Source organism: Cebidichthys violaceus, unplaced genomic scaffold (assembly GCF_023349555.1).
Source record: "Cebidichthys violaceus isolate CVI_PGR_0920_01 unplaced genomic scaffold, fCebVio1.0.p SCAF_10, whole genome shotgun sequence".
NCBI classification, from domain to species: domain Eukaryota; kingdom Metazoa; phylum Chordata; class Actinopteri; order Perciformes; family Stichaeidae; genus Cebidichthys; species Cebidichthys violaceus.
In genome coordinates, this window is record NW_027176263.1 from 13,572,380 (window position 1) to 13,579,327 (window position 6,948).

Here is a 6,948-nt window from a genome sequence, read left to right on the forward strand (position 1 = left end):
GGAGCTAAACATGTAACTGATACAACTTAATTTGTAAAATAGAAGAATACAGTATGGTCGTGTGACTATTGAGATCTTGTTACTGTTTTTTTTAAAGCCAGTCTATCCATTCATCCATCCCGCCAGTCCAAAAAGAAATAAAAATTCACGTCCAGAGACGATGACACCTGCCATATCTTGCCGTCCTCGTCTCATGTTACATGCTTAATATCTTCTGAAGATCCTTGAAGATCCACCAGGGGATCCATACCCATTTATGCAAAGAGGAATGGACAGGTGAAAAAGATGAGGCTGTGAACTTGAAGGCCATGGTGCTCTCAACCTTTTATTCCAACGACAGGTGATGAATCTCCCCTTTATATCTTTTCCTGTCTCATTTGAATCCTGGTATATGCCACGTCCACCTGAGCCCTCATTCATCTGCTGCTGCATTTCACCCGGGGTTACATGGCCATGCGCATGTTTTATGCATGATTTATGTGGGGCTGTGTTCTCCGAGTTCCATCACTTAGACCTGGGTCACCAGTGGAATCCAGATGAAAGGCGCACCCTGAAACCAAAGCATTCATCCATTTGCACAGTGATCTCTTGAGCTCTCAAAGGGTCAAGAGCGCAATCAGTTATTCATTTTCAGGGAGTTACGAGCTGCTGCATATGCAGAGAAGAAGATATTTCTCCAAGTGCGGCGTAGAAGTACGTCTTTGGAGCGTTTTGGTTGCCACGTTTAGCCGCCTTTAACATTCGACCACAGAGCCAGGGGAGCTTGCTAGGGATATTAGCATGGCCATACATAATGCAACACTCCATCAACCACAATCCTTACTTTGAACTATTAATCTATTTAACAAAAGCAGTTTCAATCAGTTGCAAGGTGACCTTGCCCTCCCCAATTTGCGTGATGGATTTCGATGCAAAGCCTCAGAAATCACTCATCCACAATTTATTTCCAGAGCAGAAGCTCATGGGCTTTGAAGCGCCATGGGATCTGCTGCCCTTGAGGATCTATATGGCACCAATTTGTGTACCATTAAAGCATCATAATTTCTCAAATTTACCTTGGCCCTGTAATTTGCAATAATTCAGAACCATGGACAACAAATATTTCTCTTCGTGAGCAGCAGGGACTACAGCCGTATGGAACCCGGTGTTAGCCGTGTTAGCTAGCTCATGTTGGCTTGAGAGCGCACAGAGAAAGACTTGCTGTCTTTTTGCTCTTCAGTGTTGTGTGTCATTCTCTGAAGGACATCTTTAGATTCAAAATGTGACTCTGAATGAACCGGTAAACGTTGGCTGCTCCTGTAAACACCGTCTCTTTGCTGTGATGCTGAATACACCTAGCTCACAACCCCGACTAGCTACTTAGATGGCTAATTAAGTAGCATGTCACCATACGTGCCATTATGAAACGCTCCTTTTAAAAAGGGCATATTTGAACATTTTAAATGAAAATTCACATTATTAAATACAAAAAGCAACTCCATAAAACTCTTAGGATAAATACGGGTAATAAATATATAATAACAAAATTCACTTTTTTTTAATATATATATATATATATATATATATATATATATATATATATATATATATATATATATATATATATATATATATATATATATATATATATATATATATATAATATATTTGACTTTCTTACATATATTTGACACAATGTATTAATGTGATTATTTATACAATTGAACACTTTCGGCCTCCATACAGCTGTAGACATATACAGGTGTGTGTTCAGAATCTGAATGGCCTCCCCAAGTCCCCCCCTAGCAAAGCCAGAAGGTAATAAGTAGTTTGCTTAAAGGGCCAGTGTGTCTGGCCGCACCTAGCGGTGAGATTAAAGACATGACAAAAAAACGTGAAAAAACAGAAGATGCAGATAGCCCAACCAAGAGCCAGTGTTTGGTTTGTCCACTCTGGGCTACTGTACAAACATGGCGGCCAGCTCTATGAAGAACACCCACTCTGTGTATAGATAAAAGACTCGCTCTACGGTAACGAAAACACAAATTCTTTTTTTCAGGTGATTAAACTCTAAAGAAATCAAACTCAATATCATATTGCTTTCCTGCCCCCTTAACTACACAGTGGTCCATTAATAGTATGATCGATAGATAACTAATCAGGCTAACTAGGCCCAGGCCGCCAGACCGAAACCTCTGTGTGAGGTAACAGTTAACATTTCTTGTTGGAAGGTCAATCAAACAACTACAAAGAAACACAAAACAAATACAGAGAGGCAGATAATGAAATACAAGAAATTACTAGAACAAACGTCTTTACTTGATGTTTCGTCTCTTACAGTCTGGATGTCTCTTATCTAGGATGGGTGGGACTTTTAAGTCCTGGGGGCCACCGTTTCATTATTTGCTATGGCTGTAGGCTATTTGGAATTACACATACAGCAGCGGCTACTTATTAATATTATTACATTTTAGAATATTTTATTTACTTTGTTATTACAGTGAAAAAACTATTAATCTTATACATTTTATTATTGCCAAGAGCCAGGGCTTTAAACTTTCTCCCTGCATTGCGAACATGCTAAACCTGCCCCATGTCATACAATGGCTATAATCACTAGAAAAGATATCCAGTGCACACCGAAGAGGTGTTGCAATATTGATTATCTTAAATGGAGTAAGACCACAAGTTCCCTCACTAAGCTCTCAGTCACACCATATAGAGTCATTGGTTGGAGCCAACTGCTTGGCTTGTACCGTGGAAAATAGACAAAGAAATATCGACTAGAAGCACGCAGTCAAGGTGCTCTCCATGCAAAGCCTCACTTAGATTTGTATGTATTGAATAAGAGATGAAGCATCTGGATACAGATTGGTAGTATTACATTACACTTACAGACAGTTTTAGACGTCCCAGACGCTTCAGCGTTCAAGCTTTTTCATCCTCATTGCGCACCGTGTCTCCTTGAAAAGTTGCAAACCTCCTGATATCAAAGCGCCGTTATGTCTGGCTTCACAGGAACTCCCCGTGCACCCTCATTAGACAGATGCCGACGCCAAAGGGGACCGAGGTGTCTGGGGTAAACTGTTAGTGGTGTTCCTCGCGTTTCCTTTCACAGGAACAGCTGTCAGAGGAAGCTAGGCCGCCTTGTCATTCCACCTGAGGTTTCCATCCTTTCATTTTATTTTGCCATGTCTACATGAAATTGTTTTTGTGTCTCGTGTTCCCAGCCATGCATGTCGCAATGGTGTGCCATTAGCTGAGAAGGTAATTACAGAGCAAAGATAAACGATCACTTTCCGGCTTAATAATGTCACATGTCATTTATTCTGCATAGCCAGAAGGGATCTTGAGTCATTAAAAGTACATGCTTTCTTATTTTGTTTTTAAAGATGGGTAATTTTAAACAGCGACATAAGAAGGGGATCTTACTTTGTAAAAGAAGACGCTAGCACAACCAATGTAACCGTCAGCGGAGCAGGTAGAAGCACATTAAGCATAATTGGTTCCCACAACACTTTTTTTCCCTGTTTTCTTCCCCTCCTTATGACATCCTTCTTCTCTTTAAATATTTTCCCCATTTGATCCCACTGTTGAACTGCGCTCTCTATCTCTATCTTCCTCTACCTTTGTGTTACTCACATATACCCAGGAAAAGCTTGGCACTGCTTATCGAGCAGAAAGAAAATCCAGGAATATTCAGCATGGCAAGCGTCAAATATGAAGATTCGCTACTAATAGACACATCTACGTGGGGAAGGGGAAAAAAAACTCTTTCATCTTCCTCATTTGTGTCTGATTTCCTGTCAAAATAGCCTTGAGGTTGCATCATCTGTCAGTCTGTCAGCTTGTTAACTTGATTGACTGGAATTTGTATCTTCAAACCCAAATTGCAACAAATACAAAATCCATCAAGTCATAACAATGACGTAATGTAGTTTGACAAACCAAATACTTCTTAACCTTGCAGAGATTGAGGTAAGCAACACGCTATAAAAAGACAAGAGCGAACATTACATTTGCAATGGAATCGTGCTGAAGTTCTAAAATGTGTTCCGTGAGTCATCCAAGCTCACTGGAGACCATCCCACTTTGAGTACTCACACCTTCAGTTTGTTTTTCTCTGCTCCAAACATATTCACTTCACCCGAAGCTGCTCAGTTACAAATGACCCAAGGGCAGGCATCAAAAAAAAGTCACCAGTACTCACAAGTAGTTTGAGAGTTGTTGTTGTTTTCCTGCTGCACATTTTGCAGACATCTCTTTAAGAAATAGTTCAAACTTATTTTTTTTCGCTTTCTTGCCAAGAGTTAAGAGGAGAAGATCAGTACTACTTTCATGTCTTTATGTGAAGTACAGAACTAGAGCCAGGAGGAGATTAGCATGGCTTAGCATGAAGACCGGAGGCAGGGGGTAAGCTACTGTAATTATTTCTTCGCAGACAACAGCCGGATGCAGTTCTAGGACTATTGTTCACTCTCTAAGCATGATTTTTGTCCAGAGCATGCAGAAATAAGAAAAGCTCTGAAAGCCCACTGAACACAGACATAGTTAGCAACTAGCGTGCAAACACCTCGTAGGATTTATCAGCTAAATAGGTGGAGATTTCCCCAAGTAGTCGGTGGAGGCCAAAAACGGAGATAAAAGACGATATAAAAATTTAACTTACATTTACCAGAGGGCCAGAAAAAAAAGACACCAAATAATGAGAATCTTGCTCCGTAACTACAGGATGTGTTACAAAATAAAATTGTCAATGTTGTGTTCACAGCAGCCAAGCAAAAAACCCAACCAAATTTAATTTCATATTACTGATCTGCTCACTGTACGTCATTCCGCTTATTATGTGGCTACTTTCAAAAGAAATCAAAACATTTGACAAAAAATGTTGGTGTTTATGAATTGTTTTTGATTAAGAGATTTTTTTTTTGCTGCAGTAACTGACCAATCGGAATTGGACGTTCAACAAAGCTGTGAATAAATTATGCAAGTTTAACGTGCAGGCATGAGAGTGTTCATCAGTGCGATTAAAATGCAAATATTCACATACTAAACTGCAAATCCAGTGCAGAATGCAGTGCAGGTTTATTTGAAGAACAGCACATTGGCACACACTTCAGTGTTTGCTACAGCCAGATGGAGGGAAGGATGGCGAGGTGTGTAAAGAGATCATCTTGAAAAGAAAATTAAATATCCAGAGTTGCATTCTGTCAAGGCTTCCTCTCCCAGCTATTGCACAGACAATACAAAAACCACTAGATATACAAATAAAAAAATAATTATACTGAGCTATTATAGTGTAGATTTGACATACTACCATACAGTGCACATTTCATAAGCTGCTGAAAAATTGCAGTTGGGGGTGGTTTCTCACCACCACATATTAACATTCTTTTAGTAGAACAATATTAGCAAGTGCACTCCCAATGTGCTTGTTTTGTTTGACAAATACACCAATTAAACGCTAAAATGTACTGAGGCAAATGTAAAATTTACTGCTGGTCCATGCAGAGTATGTTTTTGTTTCCATGGTAACATCCTGAATATACTGCGTGTTGATGTCTGCGGGAATATCGGTGAACGGCATATGAAGAGGCTTTGAAAACAACTTATCTCTGACCTTAAAGGAATAATTGGGATTTCTTTTTTTTTGAAGTGGGGTTGTATGAGGTATTTATCAATAGTAAGTGTAATATCTTCAGTAGATGGCGGTCTGCACCCCCCCCCCCCCAGTTTAGAGAAACAGACAGGAGGAGTACCAGCACAGGAGAACAGCAACTGCTGTGGATAGGGGCAGCAGCAAAACGTATTTCAGACACCTAAAAGAACGGCCCATCTCAAAAATAATCTTTATCAGTACTGTGTATGCTTTACATTCACGTAAGACAGCCCTAAGGCAGCGGTAGACCAGCAACTGCTGTGTTCAACAAGGTATAATTACTGTTTTTGTCAATGGAGTTCTGTGGCCTTGGAGAGAGCTTCAGTTCCCGTCACAAAGGGTTGTCTGACGGAAAGGTAAAGCAGTGAAAATATTCTAAATATGGCATACACTTAAACTAGTATTGGTTTCTTTAAGATGTCGAAAATAAGTTTTGCTGCTGCCCTTCAAACTGGGGGCATGCCAACTGCCTTCTACTGCATTTCATACACTGACTGTGGATAAGAACCTCAGTCAACCCCACTTAAAAAAGAAAATCCAAACTATCCCTTTCAGCAGACTGGAGCTCATATGCAAACGATCTAAACATCATTAGCAAAGAACAAATCACTCTGAGCCAGTGTCAGCTCCACAGCACAGTTTCATTTTGCCGTCCCTAGAATCTTGTTTGGGTAGCGTTTGCATTTGAGCAAGTTCTGCCACCTCGGCAGCATTTGTGTGACAGAGTGGAACTTTATGGCACCTCTTTGTAAGTTTATTTACTTCCTCCCCGACTGTCTCTATTCTCAGTTCTTCTTCATCCCTCTCACACACTCTCCCTCCCTCTGATTATCTTTTTGTCAAAAAAAAAGAAGTTTGAAACGTAGACGTCTGAAAGAAAACAGAGATTGTAAGACCACCAGTCCGTACCAACATACATTATTTAGAGAGGTTGCAAATGCACTATACACTTCAGGCTATTCAACTGAAGGCAAAGTGCATGCCAGCAAATAATGAGCTGCCAGCAACAACTAAAATGTTTAAACCCAAGCCACCTCGTACTGTATCTGTAAAGATTTCGAACCCCAGAAAAATAAATATTTCAACTCACACAACAAAGGAATGAGGGACGGCCTGTTCAGGGCCTAAGTGTAAATAACTCTATTCTTAGTGACTGGAAGTTACAGCTGAATTGAATCCACAGGTTCAAAAGAGCTTCTGAAAATGTTTGTATTTCTTTCACTGATAGTTGTCAGAGAAAAGTTTGGTGCGTTAATCATCTCCTGGGAGAGCGAGAACTTTCTGTTGGGTGCACACAGTTTGCTGCTGGT